Below are 19,933 nucleotides of genomic sequence, written 5' to 3' on the forward strand. Positions count from 1 at the left end.
CTCAGTAGTTGTGGCTCACGGGCCTAGTTGCTCCGCGGCATGTGGGATCTTCCCAGACCAGGGCTCGAACCCGTGTGCCCTGCATTGGCAGGCAGATTCTCAACCACTGCGCCACCAGGGAAGCCCCCAACAGATACTTTTAACTTGCTGTATATGTTATATGAGGTGATCTTCCTTGAGTATAACTAATTTATGCACATTTATTCCATAAGATTCATAGTAATATATTTTGGGGGTCATAACGGGTGGAACAGGTTGTGTTCTTTTCATGCTTAAATAAATGTGTCTTTCTAAAATTATTATCCGCATTAGGGAAATGCAAACCAAAGCCACAGTGACGTACTACTTCATACCCATTACGTTGGCTGTTAAAAAAAAATAAAAATAGCAAGTGTGTTGTGTGTTGAGGATGTGGAGATATTGGACCTCTTGTGTATTGCTGGTGGGAGTTTAGATCAGTCACTGTGGCAAACAGTATGGTGGTTCCTCAAAAAGTTCAACAGAATTATCACATGAGCCAGCAAATCCATTCTAGGTACATACACAGAAGAATTGAAAGCAGGGACTCAAAGAGGTACTTGTACATCAGTGTTCCTAGCAGCATTAGTCACAATAACCAAAAGGTATAATCAACCCGTGTGTCCTTGAACAGGTGATTAGATAAACATAATGTGGTTTATCCCCACATTGGGACATTACCCAGCTTTAAAATGGAATGAAATTCTGATACATGCTACAACATGGATGGACCTTGAAAATATTCTAAATAAAATAAGCCAGACATAATAGGACAAATATTATATGTTTCACCTCTAGGAGATATCTAAAATAAACAAATTCATAGAGACAAAGTAGAAGAGTGGTTACCAGGGACTGAGGAGAGGAGGAATGTGGAGTTACTGTTGAACGGGTACAGAATTTCTGTTTGGGATCATGAAAATGTTCTGGAAATGGAGAGTGGTGATGGTTGTACAACACTGTGAATGTAGTTAATGCCGATGAATTGTATAGTTAAAAATGGTTGGAAATGATGATTTTATGTTACATGTGTTTTACTGCAAAATTCTTATCCAAGAAAGAAATTAAAATGTAAATCATAGAGTGATTTTCTGATGAGCTTAGGACATACTATGTTGGAAATATAAGTTGTTCTGTTGTTTTGTGTTATCTTTCATGAATATTATGATTTTCATTGAACCTTAAATTTAAAGGGAGTTTATTCTCTTAGAGGAAAACATAGGCAGAACACTCTATGACATAAATCACAGCAAGATCCTTTTTGACCCATCTCCTAGAAAAATGGAAATAAAAACAAAAATAAACAAATGGGACGTAATTAAACTTAAAAGCTTTTACACAGCAAAGGAAAACATAAAGAAGACGAAAAGACAACCCTCAGAATGGGAGAAAATATTTGCAAACGAAGCAACTGACAAAGGATTAATCTCCAAAATATACAAGCAGCACATGCAGCTCAATATCAAAAAAACAAACAGCCCAATCCAAAAATGGGCAGAAGACCTAAACAGACATTTCTCCAAAGAAGATATACAGATTGCCAACAAACACATGAAAGGATGCTTAACATCACTAATCATTAGAGAAATGCAAATCAAAACCACAATGAGGGATCACCTCACACCAGTCAGAATGGCCATCATCAAAAAATCTAGAAACAATAAATGCTGGAGAGGGTGTGGAGAAAAGGGAACCCTCTTGCACTGTTGGTGGGAATGTAAATTGATACAGCCACTATGGAGAACAGTATGGAGGTTCCTCAAAAAACTAAAAATAGAACTACCATCTGACCCAGCAATCCCGCTACTGGGCATATACCCAGAAAAAACCATAATTCAAAAAGAGTCATGTACCAAAATGTTCATTGCAGCTCTATTTACAACAGCCAGGACATGGAAGCAACCTAAGTGTCCATCAACAGATGAATGGATAAAGAAGATGTGGCACATATATACAGTGGAATATTACTCAGACATAAAAAGAAACGAAATTGAGTTATTTGTAGTGAGGTGGATGGACCTAGGGTCTGTCATACAGAGTAAGTCAGAAAGAGAAAAACAAATACCGTATGCTAACACATATGTATGTAATAAAAAAAAAATAGTACTCAAGAACCTAGGGGCAGGACAGGAATAAAGACACAGATGTAGAGAATGGACTTGAGGACGTGGGGTGGGGGGAAGGGTAAGCTGGGACAAAGTGAGAGAGTGGCATGGACATATATACACTACCAAATGTAAAATAGATAGCTAGTGGGAAGCAGCTGCATAGCACAGGGAGATCAGCTCAGTGCTTTGTGACCACCTAGAGGGGTGGGATAGGGAGGGTGGGAGGGAGATGCAAGAGGGAGGGGATATGGGGATATATGTATACATATAGCTGATTCACTTCGTTATATAGCAGCAACTAATACAACATTGTAAAGCAATTATACTCCAATAAAGATGTTAAGAAAAACAAAAAACAAAAAGATAAAGTGAGTTTATTGCTTTTTTGAAATTCTTATGGAGATAATTGTAGGTTCACATGCAGTTTTTTTTTTTTTAAGATTTTTTTTTTTTTAAAGTTTTATTTATTGATTGATTGCTTGATTGCTATGTTGGGTCTTTGTTTCTGTGCTAGGGCTTTCTCTAGTTGCGGCAAGCGGGGGCCACTCTTCATCGTGGTGCGCGGGCCTCTCACTATCGTGGCCTCTCTCGTTGCGGAGCACAGGCTCCAGATGCGCAGGCTCAGTAGTTGTGGCTCACGGGCCTAGTTGCTCCGCGGCATGTGGGATCTTCCCAGACCAGGGCGCGAACCCGTGTCCCCTGCATTAGCAGGCAAATTCCCAACCACTGCGCCACCAGGGAAGCCCCACATGCAGTTTTAAGAAATAATGTATACTGCATATACTTTACCCAGTTTCTTCCAATAGTAACATTTTGAAAAACTATAGTATATCACAACTAGGATATTGGCATTGATAAAAATCCACTAGTCTTATTAAAATTCCACGGTTTTACGTGTACTAATTTGTAGGGATCTGTGTGTGTAGGTGTGTGCATATGTGCAGTGGACTCTCTGTATCTGCGGGTTCCACATCCGCAGGTTCAACCAACCTCGGATTGTGTATCATGTTTATCTGAGGTTGATTTAACCCGTACGTGCGGATCCTGAAGATACAGAGGGGAAGGGCGACGTTGGGACATGAGCAAACATGCATTTTGGTATCCTCACGGGATCCTAGAACCAATCCCCCTTGGATACTGAGGGAGGATTGTTCTTAGTTGTATGCAATTTTATAACATGTATTTAGGTTCACGTATTTACCATCAGTGTCAGGACCAGTTCCACTGCCACAAGGATCCCTAGTGAGACCCTTTCAGGGGCACACCCACCTCCCTCCAGCACCAGCCTTCCCCTCTTACCCACCCCATCCTACCACCCCACCCTCAGTCCCTAACTCTGGCTGGCGCTAATCTGTTCTCTGCCTCCATAATTTTGTCATTTCAAAAATGTTGTATAAATGACATCATTTATAAATGTTATGTAACTTTTTTAGGATTGGCTTTTTTCACTCACGTAATTCCTTAGAGATTAATCCAAGCCCTTGCTTGTATCCGTAGTTCATTTTTGTTTGTTTTAAGTTGCAGAGTGGAATTCCATTGTATGTAGATTTAACAGTTCATCTCTTGAACATCTGGTCTTTTTCCAGGTTTTGGCTATTATGAATAACGCTGCTATAAATAAACATAAGTACTGGTTTCTTGTGTAAACATAATTTTTCATTTTTCTGCAGTAAACATACATGGATGCAATTTCTGAGTCATACTGTAATTGCATGTTTAGTTTTATAAGAAACTGCCAAACTGTTTGCCAGAGTGGCTATGTCATTTTACATTCCTACCAGCCATAAATGAGTGAACCATTTTCTCTGCATTGTAATCAGCATTTGGTGTTTTCTCTATCATTTCTTTTAGCCATTCTCATAGGTATGTATTAATATTATGATTTTAATTTGGATTTCTCTGGCCAATGATGTTGAACATCTTTTTTTATGTACTTATTTACTGTCTGTATACCCTCTCTGATGAAATGTCTACTCAAGGCTTTTGTACATTTTCTAATTTGTTTGTTTTATTACTATTGAATCTGAGAGTTCTTTACTTACCGTAAATACTAGTCCTTTGTTGTATGTGTGATTTTGCTAATATTTTCTCCTGCTCTGTAGCTTTTCATCCTCTTTCCATGGATGTTCACAGAGCAATAGTTTTTTTTTTAATATATATATACATCTTTATTGGAGTATAATTCCTTCACAATGCTGTGCTAGTTTCTGTTGTACAACTAAGTGAATCAGCCGTATGCATACATATATCCCCATATCCCCTCCCTCTTGAGCCTCCCTCCCAGCCTCTATATCCCACCCCTCTAGGTGGTCACAAAGCACCGAGCTGACCTCCCTGTGCTATGCAGCTGCTTCCCACTAGCTAGCTATTTTACATTTGGAGGTGTATATATGTCCATGCCACTCTCTCACTGTGTCCCAGCTTCCCCTTCCCTGTGTCCTCAAGTCCATTCTCTTTGTCTGCATCTTTATCCCTGCCCTGCCACTAGGTTCGTCAGTACCATTTTTTTTTCAATTCCACATATATGCGTTAGTGTATGGTATTTGTTTTTCTCTTTCTGACTTACTTCACTCTGTATGACAGACTCTAGGTCCATCCACCTCTCTACAAATAACTCAGTTTTGTTTCTTTTCATGGCTGAGTAACATTCCATTGTATATATGTGCCACATCTTCTTTATACGATCATCTGTGGATGGACATTTAGTTACGACAAAGGAGGCAAGAACATACACTGGAGAAAAGATACCCTCTTCAATAAGTGGTGCTGGGAAAACAGGACAGCTACGTGTAAAAGAATGAAATTAGAACACTACCTACGACTGTATACAAAAATAAACTCCAGATGGACTAAAGACCTAAATGGAAGACCAGACACTATGAAACTCTTGGAGGAAAACATAGGAAAAACACTCTTGGGCATAAACCACAGCAAGATCTTTTTTGACCCACCTCCTAGAGTAATGAAAATAAAAACAAAAATAAACAAATGGAACCTAATTAAACTTAAAAGCTTTTGCACAGCAAAGGAAACCATAAATAAGATGAAAAGACAACCCTCAGAATGAGAGAAAATATTTGCAAATGAAACAACGGACAAAGGATTAATCTCCAAAATATACAAACAACTCATGGAGCTCAATCTCAAAAAAAAAGCAATAGTTTTTCATTTTGATGAAGTCATTTTTTTTTCTTTTATGGGTCATGCTTTAGTGTCAAGTCCAATAACTCTGTTTAGTCCTAGATCCCAGTGATTTTTTTTCTGTTTGTTTTTTTCCTGCAAGTTTTATAGTTTTGCATTTTATACTTGAGTTCATGATTCATTCTGGCTTCATTTTTTTTATAAGGTGTGAGGTTTAGGTCGAATTTTTTTCTTAGTTTTTGGGTTTTGCCTATGATGTTCGATTGCTCCAACACTGTTTGTTGAAAGGCTATCCCTTCCTTCACTGAATTGCTCTTGCACCTTTGTCAAAAGCCAGTTGAGTATATTTGTGCGGGTCTGTTTTTGGATTCTGCCTTCTGATCCATAGAATTGTCTATACATCCACCAACAGAAGTGTCTTTACTGCAGCCGTATACTAAGCCTCCGTATGATTGGATTGATTTCTCATTTTTATTTCTCTTTGTCATGATTATTTTACCTATTCTGTGGTATTTTTTCTTTCCATATAAACTTTAGACAAAGCTTCTCTATGTCTATAAAAGACCTGACCACGATTTTAATAGGAATTGAGTTAAGCCTATAGATCAGTTTGGGCAGAATTGACATCTTTACTATGTTGAGTCTTCCAATCTATGAAGGCAGTATGTATTTCCATTTATTTTGATCATCCTTGATATCTTCATCAGTATTTTGTCATTTTCAACATATAGATTTTGCACATACTTTCTTAATTATTTAATTTTCAGTAGTTTTAAATGGCATTGTGTTTTTGTTTCCACATGTTCCTTGTTAGTATATTGAAATGTGATTGGTCATTGTGGCTTGACCTTGTTTTCTGCAAAATTGCTGAAGTCACTTATTGGTTCTGGGAGTTTTTTGTAGAGTCCTTGGAATCTTCCATATGTAATACAGTCATAACATATTTAAATAGAGGTGATTTTATCTCTTCTTTTCCAATCTGTATGCTGTTTATTTCTTTTTCCTGCCTTAATGCAGTGGCTAAAACTTCCAATACTATGTCAATTAGAGAGTGGTGAAGGCAGATATCCTTGCCTTGTTCTGATCTGAGGGGAAAGCAGTCAGTATTTAAGTAGGATATTTAAGTATGATATTAGCTGTAGATTTTTTCTAGGTGCTCTTTATCAGGTGGAGGTAATTTCCCTTTATCCCTAACTTGCAGAGAGTCATTATCATAAATGTATGTTGGATTTTGTTAAATGATTTTTCTGTATCAATTGATATAATCATGTGATGTTTTTCTTCTTTAGCTTTTTCATGCATTGTATTACATTGACTGATTTTAGAATGTTGAACCAAGCTTGCACAATTGGTCATGGTGTATAATTCTGTTTATACATTGTTGGATTCAATTTACTACTGTTTTGTCGAGGACTTTTGCATTTATATTCATGAGGGGTACTGGTCTGAAGTTTTATTATTTTGTGTTTTCTTGTTTTGGTTTTGGTATTATAAAATGAGTTGAGACTTCTTCCTTGTGTTTCTGTTTTCTAGAAAAGATTGTGAAAGTTGGTTATAGTAAGTCTTTAAATGTTTGGTATAATTCTCCAAGGACTCTATCTGGATTTGGTGATTTCTTTTTTAGTAGTTTTAGATTATGAACTGAATTCCTTTGATGGTTATAGGGCTATTCATATTATTTATCCCCTCTTAGTTGCTTTGTTAGCTTGTGGTTTTCGAGGAATTGGTCCTTTTTTACCAAGCTCTCATTTTTTAGCATAAAATTTTTCATTGTATTCTTTTATTATGTTTTTAACAGTTGCAGAATCTGTAATGATATTCCTTGTTTCATTTACAGAATTGGTGATGTGCATGCTCTCTTTATCTTTGTTGGTCTTGTTAAAGCTTTTTAAGTGTTGTTGATTTTCTTTTTTTCACGAAGAACAAGCTTTCTGTTTCACTGTTTCTCTATTTCTGCTTTGGGTTTATTTTGCTCATCTTTTTCTAGTTTCTCATGTGGGAACTTAGATTATTGATTTGAGACCTTTCCTCATTTCTAGTGAGGAAATAGAAATTTCTCTCTGAGCATGGCTTTAACTGCATCCGTGTATTTTAAGTTTTCATTTTTATTCATTCTGATATTTTTTTAAATTTCTTTGAGACTTGCTCTTTGACACATGGATTACTTAGAAGTCTGTATTTTTTTAAATTTACTTATTTTATTTATTTTTGGCTGCGTTGGGTCTTTGTTGCTGCGCACAGACTTTCTCTAGTTGCGGTGAGCAGGGGCTACTCTTCGTTGCGGTGCGCGGGCTTCTCATTGTGGTGGCTTCTCTTGTTGCAGAGCACAGGCTCTAGGCACACGGGCTTCAGTAGTGTGGCTCACGGTCTTTAGAGCGCAGGCTCAGTAGTTGTGGCGCGTGGGCTTAGTTGCTCTGCGGCATGTGGGATCTTCCCGGACCAGGGCTCGAACCCGTGTCCCCTGCATTGGCAGGCCGATTCTTAACCACTGTGCCACCAGGGAAGCCCTAGAAGTCTGTATTTTAATATTGACATATTTAGAAATTTTGTAAGCTTTCTATTACTAATTTCTAGTTTGATTCCATATGGTCAGAGAACACCTTATGTATGAGTTCAATACTTTTAATTTTGTTGAGGTTTGTTTTATGGCTTAGGAGCTGGTGAGTCTTGGTGAAGGTTCAGTGGGTGTTTGGAGAAAAAACTGTGTACTCTGCTATTGTTGGGTGTAGTGTTCTCATATGTCAATGTGGTTCAGTTAGTTGACTGTGTTGTTCAGATCTTCTATAACTTTGCTGATTTTCTGTCTAGTCGTTTTATCAGTTTTTAAGGGGAGGATATTGAAGTCCTCAACCATAATGTGGATTTCTGTATTTTTCTTTACAGTAACATCAGTTTCCATTTCATGTATTCAGGCTCATGTTTTCAGGCTCTATTTGTTGAGTACAGATATAGGATTAGGGTTGTTATGTCTTCCTATCAGATTGGTCTTTGTACCATTGTGTTATGTCTCTCTTTTTCTCTAGTAATAGTCCTTGTTCTGACGACTACTTTATCTGATATCAATATAGCCACACCTGTTTGTTAAAATTAATGTTTGCATGCTGTACTTTTTCTATTGAATTTGAAGTGGGTTTCTTGCAAAGGGCATTTAGTTGGGCCATGTATTCATTCACTCTGCCAATCTCTGTCTTTTAATTGGTGTATTGGACCATGTGTACTTAAGATACTTGCTGAAATGTTAGTGTATAAATTGGCCATTTCATTATTTGTTTTCTGTTTGTTTCCTCTAGTTCTTGTTCTTCTGTTTGTCTTTTCTTGCCTTTCTGTGTATTACTCAAATAGTTTTGAGTTTTTCTTGATTTATTTATAATTTTTTTATTGTGATAAAATGTATATAACATTCACCATTTTAACCACTTTTAAGTGTATACAGTTCAGTGGCATTAAGTACATTCACATTGTTGTGGAACCATCACCACTGTCTTGTCCAGAACTTTTTCATTATCCCAAACTGAAACTCTGTGTCTATTAAACTCTCCCTTCCTCTCTGCTTCCAATCCCTGGTAACACTATTCTTTCTCTCTCTGTGAATTTGCTTGTTCTAGGAACCTCATATAAGTGGAATCATGTGATATGTGTCATTTTGTGTTTGGCTTATTTCACTTAGCATAATGTCTTCTAGGTATACCCATGTTATAGCATGCATCAGGATTTCATAAGGCTGAATAATATTCCATTCTATGTATACCATGTTTGTTTATTCATTCATTTTTAATAAATCTGTGGGTTATTTCCACCTTTTGGCTTTTGTGAGTAATGCTGCTGTGAACATAGGTGTATAAATATCTCTTTGAGTCCCTGCTTTCAATTCTTTTGCGTATATACTTAAAGTAGCATTACTGGATCACATGGTAATTCAATCTTTAAGTTTTTGAGGAGCCGCCATACTGTTTTCCACAGTGGCTGCACCATTTTATGTTATTTTGTTTCCAACTTTATTGAGATATAATTACATATAACATTGTGTAAATTTAAGTTCTACAATGGGTTGATTTGATACACTTATATATTACAGAATGGTTACCAGCATAACGTTAACTGACACTTCTATCTTGTCACATTATTACCATTTCTTTTTTGTGGTAGGAACATTTAAGATCTACTCTCTTAGCAACTTTCAAATATGCAACACAGTATTATTGACAATAATAATCATACTGTACATTAGATGCCCAGAACTTACTCATCTTTTAAGTGGAGGTTTGGTCTCTTTGACCAACATCTCCCTATTTCCCCTACCCTTCAGCCCCTGGCAACTACTAATCTACTCTCTGTTTCTATGAGTTCAGTTATTTTAGATTCCATATATACGTGATATCATGTAGTATTTGTGTTTCTCTGTCTGACTTATTTCACTTAGCACAATGTCCTCAAGGTCCATCCATGTTTTTACTAGTGGCAAGATTTTCTTCTTTCTCATGATTGAATAATATTCCATTTGTGTGTGTGTGTATCCATTCATCCATTGATGGACACTTAGGTAGTCTCCATATTATGATTATTGTGAATTATGCTGCAGTGAACTTGGGAGTGCAGATATCTCTTTGCAATCCTGCTTTCATTTCTTTGGATATATATCCAGAAGTGGGACTCCTGGATCATATGGAAGTTCTGTGTTTAATATTTTCAAGAATCTCCATACTGTTTCCATAACAGCTGCATCAATTTACATTTCCATCAACAGTGCACAAAGGTTCCCTTTTCTCCGTATCCTCACCAACACTTATCTCTTGTATTTTTATGATTGCCATTCTAACAGATTTGAGGTGGTATCTCATTGTAGTTTTATTTGCATTTCCCTGATGATTAGTGATGTTGAGCACCTTTTTCATGTGCCTGTTGACCATCTGTATGTCTTCTTTGGAAAAATGTATATTCAGTTCTTCTGCCCATTTTTAAGCAAATTTCTTGGTTTTTCACTATTGAGTCCCACCAACCATGCACAACAGTTCCAATTTCTCCACATTATCGCCAACACTTGTCATTTTCTGGGGTTTTGTTTTGCTTTCTTTTGTTTATAATGTCCATCCTAATGGATGTGAAGTGATATCTCACTGTGGCTTTTACTTGCATTTCCCTAATGATTAGTAATGTTGATCATCTTTTTATGTGCTTACTGTCCATTTGTATATATACTTGGAGAAATGTCTGTTCAAGTCCTTGACCATTTTTTAATTGGGTTGTTAGTTTTTTGTCATTGTTGAGTTGTGGGAGTTCTTTCCATGTTCCAAATATAAATCCCTTATCAGATATAAGGTTTAAAAATATTTTCTCTAGTGGTTTTGAGTATATCTTTTTGCATAGTTTTCATAGTGGCTGCTCTGTGTATTACAGCATACATACATTTCTTATCACAGTGTATTAATACCAACATTTATCACATTAAGTAAAATTTGGAAACCATAGCCATTAGATCCCTTTACCTTCCAAACTTTTAGATATCATTGTCTTAAGTACTGGATTGCATTCTGTTTTTTTAATCATCAAATATATTTTATGAAACTCTTTAAATTAAAAGATTGCATATACCTGTCTTTCTGTTCGTTTCCTTGTTCCTTTCCTTATGTTCCATGAGTCTTTTTTTTTTTTTTTTTTAATTTCCTTTCCATTCAAAGAACTTCCTTTAGCTAGTCTTTAAGATTAGGTTTGCCAGTGACATATTCTTTTTTTATTTTTTATTTTTTTAATAAATTTATTTATTTATTTTATTTTTGGCTGTGTTGGGTCTTCGTTTCTGTGCGAGGGCTTTCCCTAGTTGTGGCAAGCGGGGGCCACTCTTCATCGTGGTGCGCAGGACTCTCACTGTCGCGGCCTCTCTTGTTGCGGAGTACAAGCTCCAGACGCGCAGGCTCAGTAGTTGTGGCGCACGGGCCTAGTTGCTCCGCGACATGTGGGATCTTCCCAGACCAGGGCTCAAACCCGTGTCCCCTGCATTGGCAGGCAGATTCTCAACCACTGCGCTACCAGGGAAGCCCGACATATTCTTTTACTTTTTCTTTGTGTAAGAATGTTTTCATTTCTTCTTCATTCCTGAAGGATCATTTTGATGAATATTAAACTTGCAACTGACAGTTATTTTCTTTTGTCATTTGAAAAATGCTTTACCACTTCCTTCTGGCCTCCAGAGTTTGAAGTGAGAAGTCTTCTGTTACTCACATTGGTCTTCCTCCATAGAAATGCTTGTTTCTCTTTGGCTGCTTTCAGATATTTTCTCTGTCTTTTATTTTCACAAGTTTTATTATAATGTGTTGGTGTCTACTTCTTTGCGTTTATCCTGTTTGGATTTTCCTCAGCTCCTTGGGTCTGCAGATGTGTGTATTTTACCAAATTTGAGAAGCATCCAGCCACTGTTTCTTTGAATATTCTCTCAGGCCCACTTTTTCTTTTTCTGGGACTCCGATGAAGTGAAATTTGGATCTTTTGCTATTGCCTTGCACACCCCTGAACTTTCTATTTATTTTTAAAATATTCTGTTTTCTCCCTGTTGTTCAGATGGGGTGAATTCAATGATACGTCCTTTGTCTGCTCCACCCCTGTTTTCATCCACCCACCAAGTTGTTTTCTTCTACTATTTCTGTTATTGTATTTTTCAATTCTATTAATTTCAGTTTGGTCCTTTATTATAACTTGTTTCTCTGCTGAAGTTTCTTTTGTTTCATATGTTCCAAAAGAATTTGCAGTTGATTGTTGAAACGTTGATCTGATGGCTGTTTAAAATTCTTGTTAGATAATTCAGCCATCTGACTCCTCTCAGTATTGCCATCAGTTGGTTATTCTTACTTAAGTTGTGACTTCTCTTGAATTTTGGTATGACAGGTGGTTTTTTATTGTATCCTGGACATTTTGTCTGTTAAATTAGGAGACTTTGGATCCTATTTAAGTATTTCATTGTAGCAGTAGTCACACTGCTGGAGTTTGGTATGAAGTCCTGGCCTACGTATCTGGGCCATGGTTCCAATGGCAATTGAGTTTTCAGTGCCTTTCCATTTTTATTTCAGTTGGCTGGGTTTTTTCACCAGTCCGTGCTGGCATCACCTGAGGGAGCAGAATGGGCTTTTGATGGCCATGCCTCTGGATGCCTCTCAGTGAGAGAAGAGTGTCTCAAGTCTGTGTGGACAACGAGTCTTTCTTGGCTTACTACTTGTCAGGTATAGGAGTTTTAATGAAGGGACACTTGAAAAATGGTATCTGAGAAAAAGATACAAAATTGGTAAAGAGGTATACAAGATATATTCCCAAGAGTGGGGTTGCTGGATCATATGGCAACTCTATTTTTATTTTTTTGAGGAACCTCCGTACTGTTCTCCATAGTGGCTGCACCAATTTACATTCCCACCAACAATGTAGGAGGATTCCCTTTTCTCCACACCCTCTCCAGCATTTGTTATTTGTAGACTTTTTAAATGATGGCCATTCTGACCAATGTGAGGTGGTACCTCATTGTAGTTTTGATTTGCATTTTTCTAATAATTAGTGATGATGAGCATCTTTTCATGTGTCTATTGGCCATCTGTATTATGTCTTCTTTGGAGAATGTATTACTGAATCACTTTGCTGTGCAGCAGAAACTATACAACATCGTATAGTTGTATGTTATATAGTTGTATGTTGTAATACAGCATTGTAAATCAGCTATACTTCAATAAAATAACTTTTAAAAAAGGAGGTATACAGGAAAAGGTCATAGAACTGTGCTGAAGACACAGCATTTTCTAGAGATGACCCTACATACTTTCCATCTGTGATGGAGGTAAAGGAAATAAAAAGAGGCTCCCTGTCTTTCTGTTCACTGCCTTTGCCTCTGGAACTGAGCATATCACCTAATTACCATAAAAATTAGCATCATTGCCTTCTATTTTAGCAGACATTTGATTGGGGTGGCATTGGCCATGGTAAGTAAGTACATAATTTACTTCTACTGAATCTGCTGCCCAGTGTGAACCATGAGGGAACTGTAGAAATTAAGTTACAGCAAATTGCATTATTTGGGCACTCAACAGTTGCAGCATGGTTCCACGTAGATTAGCCAGGCTTGCCCCCGAGACATATTTCCCTTGCTGGGTCTTCTTTTAAAGGCACCGTAAGCAATGTAGGAACAAATGATAAAAGTTAGTTCAACTACAATTGCTAACCCTTTAGATTTTTCTCCAAAAGTTGCCATTCATGATGTTTTCTGAGTGTGAATTCTTGTACGTTTACCCCTCAGAAGGGTGAATAAGGAATGCATGAGAGATGAAAATACTTGTGAATAGTGCTTTCTCAGCAGCTCAGCACGTATGCTGGCTTACGAGCAAAGACACTTATGAATTGGTAATGATAAATTATATACCAGCTTCTCATGTCTTACTGTTGCTGGAATTTAATCAAGATGTTTTAGTATGGACCCTCCATGTCAGAGACTTCAAGATAACATGATATCAGCCACATCTACTCAACATACTTAAGTGGGAGAGTTGAACTGAAGCATTTAATATCTTGGAAGACAACTAAAGCCTAGTTTGTGATCGAAACATAACTGTATTATATATTTTTTAATCCCTGGTTACTGCAGATAATGGTGTGTATTGACATTGCAAAATATTGTAATTAAAGAATAGGCTTAAAAAAAAAAAAAAAGAATAGGCTTAGTATAGAACTTTAAACTGCACTACTTTTTGTTTTCCATTATTGAAATAGCTTTAGGGTGGCCATTTCTTTTCAGACTATTAGCAAATGCAGCCAGCCTTTGTGACCAAGAGCTCAGTTTTGTCACTTCGTTATCATTATTATTGACAAGAGAAAGAGGTTGGTTGTATGTTGATTTCAAGGCAAATTTACATTTTTTTTATTGTTATCTCTCTGCCACTGGACAAGTTGACACAAAATAAGGTATTCAACATTTAAAAAGACTTTAAATAGATCAATTTCAGAAAATTTAACTGGGGCTTTGGGATTTCAGATTATTTGCTTAAGTATAGCTGTAATTCTCAGCAGCTATAGAGGGTGATTTTTAATTGTTACGGAGTAAAAGATAATTTTGGAATGTTATGGAATTTGCTTGAAGAGGTTTAATTTTAGGGGAAACCCTCTCCTCTAATCGAGGTGACTCATGCTTCTTCCTTAAACTCCTTGAGGGCAGGCACCTTATCTTCTCCATCTCTCTGTTGATGCTGCAAAACCCACACCACCCCTATTTATGTGTAATGACCGGACTTTGATTATATATATATACAAAATAGTAGATATAACAATAGGCTCTAGGGCTTCCCTGGTGGCGCGGTGGTTGGGAGTCCGCCTGCCAATGCAGGGGACATGGGTTCGAGCCTTGGTCCGGGAGGATCCCGCATGCCGCGGAGCGGCTGGGCCTGTGAGCCGCAGTTACTGAGCCTGCGCGTCTGGAGCCTGTGCTCCGCGGCAAGAGAGGCCGCGATAGTGAGAGGCCCGCGCACTGCGATGAAGAGTGGCCCCCACTTGCCACAACTGGAGGGGGCCCTGGCGCAGAAACGAAGACCCAACACAACCATAAATAAATAAATAAAATTTAAAACAAAAACAAAAAAACCAATAGGCTCTACCATCTCTTATGGCTTTGGACAATCCATATTTCAAGCCAGTGCTTCTTAAATAATCACTTTTTAAAAAAAAAAAAAACAGTGATTAAATTCAAAGTAACTTAAATATAGATGCATTACGTTGTACCATTACAATGCCAGGTGGTAAAGCTCCTTGAGGGCAGGAATTTTTCTTTTTTATTTACAACCCCATTCCCAGTACCTGGAACAGTGTCTGGCACGTAGTAGCCCCTCAATCTTTGTTGAATGCATGAATGTATTTTTAAGACACTGTGAAAAATAGCCAGTTAGGCTGCGTTTGTATGGGAAGAAAACCCCAGTTTTCATGTCAGGAAATCTAAATTATTGTCCCATCTCTGCTACTAAACTGCTGTGTGATCTCAGTTATGACACCTAACCTCTCTGTGCCTTTTTTATCTATGAAATGAAGAAATTAGATTTTATGAATGATAAAGTCCAGTCCATGTTTAAAGTGCATAATTCACTGATTGATGATTCTCAGCATGCATTGGGAAGTGGTGCTTGGAAACAAATTTACAATTTGTGGCCATGGAACCAGTGTTGCCAACTGGCATATCTGGGGGTTGGAACTAAGACTTGGGTCCCTGGCTATTAAAATTTTGGCTCTAACAATTGAACTAACCATCAGCTAAATAAATGAATGAATGAAGGAAGGAAGGAAGGAAGGAAGAAAGGAAGAAAGAAAGAAAGAAGGAAGGAAAGAAAGAAAGAAAAGGAAAGAAGGAAAGAAAAGACAGAAAAGTCAAAAGCTTTTCTATACTCTGGCATGGAAAAGTGATTTTTAAGAATAAGGAAAACTAAATCTAACACAGAAGAGTAAAATGTCACACAGTGATAAAAAAGAACTAGATTTAAATCCTAACTCCAATATTTTCTGTGACCTTGGCCAAGTAGTTTAATTTCTGTGCCTCTATTTTGGCATCTATAAAAATGAAATAATGATAATATCGAAATGAAGTCATTTATTTATAGTTTCTGGGACATGGTAGGCTTTGAAATCCTTACAGTCAGCCTGATATAAAGGAATTAGGTAGGTGGATGGAAATGAATTTGACGAAAGGTAAATCTGTATATTTGGCTTGAGGCAGACACCAAGAGGTGAAATAGTGGTTGAGTGCATGGCTGAGATCAGACTGTCTAGGTCTGATATAAATAAAGCTGGTACCTTCACTCACCAGCATTAATAATTTGGTCATTTTCTTACCATCTCTGCGTCTCAGTTTTCTCATCTGTAAAATGGCGCTAATAACAGTACCTCCCTCATAGGGTTATTGTGAATTTTCAATGAAGCAATCCATGTAATGTGCTTAGAACAATGCCTGGTGTATAGCCAGCACTCAATAAATGAAGCTCTTCTTATTATGTTCCATTAAGTTCATCCAGAGGGGGGCGAAATTGAAAGGGATGTAGAAGCCTGCCAGCCCAGTGAACGAAGAGAAAGCAATGCGGACTCAGTAGGACCAAAGAGATTATCATAGTCTAGTGGGTTTGGGGAGGGGAGTTGTTTGTTGTTTTTTTAGAAAACTATTTATAAACATATTAAGTTTTGAGATTTTAGGAAAGAAAGGCTGTGTAAATCCAAGACGTTGGGAGTTCCCACTTAAGTCATTGACAGTAAATATCACAGTCTCCTATTTATTCTTGGGTGGTGAAACTTCTTTTAAGAAATCTGCCATAGGGAAAAGGTCTTTTAGTCTTCAGCCACATGGGTTAAAAGGTATCACTAAATCGTGCTCCAACAGTTATAAGTAGTCAGTCTTTTTATAACAGGGCAACAGCTGAGGTATCAGCGAGTCATTACGTACCCTGTGTCTACCAGGGAGCCCAAATCATTCTGTCTGTAGAGAAGTGAGTCAGGTTGGGGGCAGTACCTGTACATTTCAGCACAGAGGGTCCTCTAACCAAACTCTTGAAGCTGCGAAGCTGCCACAGATAAACTGAGATATGAGGACAGGATATAAAGAATACAGGTCAAATTTAAAAAGACAATAAAATAGAGGCTAAGTTTCCAACTAGCACTACACATCTTAAAGTGCATTTCTTTGTGGTGAGCTTTAAAGAGACATGAAATAAGCCTGTGTGTTTCATGACTGTGAAACCTTCTTCAATTGATTGGGAAAATTTGGGTATGTCTGAGCACACATTACCTCATTTTTTTAAAAATTGTGTGCAAAAACAAACAACCTGATTAAAAAATGGGTAGAAGGAATGAACAGACATTTTTCCAAAGAGGATATGCAGATGGCCAACAGGCACAGGAAAAGATGCTCAACATCACTAATCATCAGGAAAATGCAAATCAAAACCACAATGTGATAGCACCTCACACCTGTCAGAATGGCTATCATCAAAAAGGACACAAATAACAAATGATGGCGAGGATGTGGAGAAAAAGAAATCCTTGTACACTGTTGCTGGGAATGTAAATTGGTGCAGCCACTGTGGAAAACTGTGGAGGTTTCTCAAAAGACTAAAAATAGAACTACCATATGACCCAGCAATTCAATTCCTGGGTATATATCAAAAAAAAAAACCCCAAAAACACTAATTCAAAAAAGTTACATGCACCCCAGTGTTCATAGCAGCATTATTTGCAGTAGCCAAGATATAGAAGCAACCTAGGTGTCCATCAACAGATGAATGGATAAAGAAGATGTGGTATATGGGTGTATATGTGCATATATATAATATATATATATGCACATATACAAAGTGGAATACTACTCAGCCATAAAAAATGAAATCTTGCCATTTGCAGCAACATGGATGGGCTTGGAGGGCATTATGCTAAGTGAAATAAGTCAGAGAAAGACAAATACTGTATGATATCACTTATATATGAAATCTTAAAAATACAACAAACTAGTGAATATAACAAAAAAGAAGCAAATTCACAAATATAGAGAACAAACTAGTGGTTAGCAGTGGGGAGAGGGAAGTGGGGAGGGGAAATAGAGGGGTGAGGGATTAAGAGGTAGAAACTTAGGTATAAAATAAGCTACAAGGATAGATTGTACAACATGGGGAGGATAACAAATATTTTACAATAACTATAAATGGAGTATAACCTTTAAAAATTGTGTATCACTGTATTGTATACCTGTAACTTACATAGTATTGTGCAGCAACTATACTTCAACTAAAAAAATAAAATGTGAACTTGTTCAGAAATAGGTTAAGACTCATTATATCAAGTGGATTGGGGTAGAAGGGCCTTCTGAACAGAGAGTAACAGAAAGATTTCTCCCTTAGAAGCGTTGTTTCTTACACATTAAGGTCATCTAGACAGTATGAAGTGCATCTTTAAAATGTAAATATCCCTTGAAAGTGTCAGGTGTCTACACTGTTTACACTTCAAAGTAAATCACTTTTATCACTGACTTTTCTCTCTTCCCGGGTTGAGGATTTGACCTTTAAGGCAATGAAGTTTCAAATGGAAGATAGAAATTAAATTAAATTAGAAATTAAATTAAACACTGAGGGACTTCGGAGATAAGTTGGCTTGAGGTAGGACCTTTGATTAAATGTTCAAGTAGTCAGCTGGTAAAGAAGAAGACATTGAGGCATTTGAGAAGAACAGAGACTAGATTAATTTAGTTCACATTTACACCAGGATTTTCAGAAGTAGGTGGTCCAGTTCCAAAATTCTATATACAGTGCTTAAACTGTAATTTAATAAGGCTTGAAGCTCTTGCTACAGTCTGTGCCAGTTCATTACAACAGGGTGAATGTTAATGACTACATAATTAGCAGGGCTCAGGGCAAAATGAAAGGGCAGGCGCTTTGTTCAAAAAGCAGGACAGAGGGTTGTTACATGTACACAAATCTAAAACCATTTCTTTTCTTCCACCATCTCTCTCTCAACTAGTAGCATTTTTTATTGGCTATTTAATGTAGTTCCAGGTAAAGAAAAGCAAAAGTTTCAATTATTAGCATGAATTTAACCATTCATCTTTATATTGTGCAATACAAATATAAGAATATCTAACTTTCATGCAGAATCACCAAAATCATGCAATTTGTATGTCATAGATCATGCATACATACGTCATCCTTACCAGAACAGTGGAAACACTACACAAAACTTAGTCTACCATTTTTATTTCACTTATTGATACGTGTACCAACATGTACCAGTAGTCTCCCTTTGGCTTTCTGATGAGTGAAGGAGAAAAAGAACTATGATTGCTCTTCCTTTCTCTTCCTTTTTATGTATCCCCTTCAGCATAAGCAGCTGGCTAATACAATGGAAAACATGCAAGAAATAAAGGATATGATAGGGTTTCTTGGTCATCTGTGTTTCTTAGAACACCAACGTCTTCTTGCAAAGTTGGAACCAAATTCTGGTTCCCATGGAAAGCATGGCCTCTTGGGACTGTCAGCCATAGACATAGCATACTCAGCAAACCTCACTGACCTCCCAGGAATTGTGGGTCTACCAGAATTCACATTCACGCATGTTATATGCAGATGAGGCAGCAAGGGATGTCTGGGGACAGGCATATTATTCAGGTACCCCCGATCACACACGTGCGCCATTATCCTGTTGGACTGTACCCACAGAACACCGACTCAAATATAAAAGCATTAAACAGCACAGGGCTGTTCTGTGCGTGGAGCCCCATGGAGCTGCCCAGGTGGGCACGCCCATGCATCCAGCCCTGCTTTGAAGTTTCTTACACACAAATGAGGAATCAATCAGCAAAGAGGTTTGCAAAGGAAGTGGCAAGTGGCTAGTCTTCCTTTTTTTGCTTTTTATTTGATCTAAGGCTGCCTCAGGCATATGGGAAGTAGCAGAATAATTGCAGACCTTGTTGTGAAATTGATTCTTACTCTAAGACCTGCAGGGATGAGAGCATCAGGAGGCTCTGGTCGCTGGTTTAACTTTTGGTCTTCAAACAAACACAGTGTGTTATGGACCATAAATGTGAGTAACATTTTATGAGAAAACTTGAGATTTCAAAAACTGATGCTGCTTATTTGGTAAAAGAGGTAATTGGGTTAAAAAAAAAAAAGAAAAATTAAGAGAAACTA

The 19,933-nt window shown here is 37.4% G+C and overlaps 1 protein-coding gene across 4 annotated transcripts in view; it reads left to right on the plus strand.

Moving 5' to 3' along the window:
* The window catches only part of DLGAP1 (DLG associated protein 1), an 869,846-nt gene that overhangs the window by 288,958 nt on the left and 560,955 nt on the right, over positions 1 to 19,933 (plus strand). The window contains exon 1 of one of the 4 annotated variants that reach the window (XM_036822901.1): positions 15,468 to 15,479. The exons of the other annotated variants lie outside the window; for them this stretch is intronic. The gene's annotated coding sequence lies outside the window, so the exon portion shown is untranslated. Of the gene's footprint in view, positions 1 to 15,467; positions 15,480 to 19,933 lie in introns of those variants that run through there. 4 annotated transcript variants of the gene reach the window in all.

Source organism: Balaenoptera musculus, chromosome 14, assembly GCF_009873245.2.
Source record: "Balaenoptera musculus isolate JJ_BM4_2016_0621 chromosome 14, mBalMus1.pri.v3, whole genome shotgun sequence".
Lineage (NCBI taxonomy): Eukaryota > Metazoa > Chordata > Mammalia > Artiodactyla > Balaenopteridae > Balaenoptera > Balaenoptera musculus.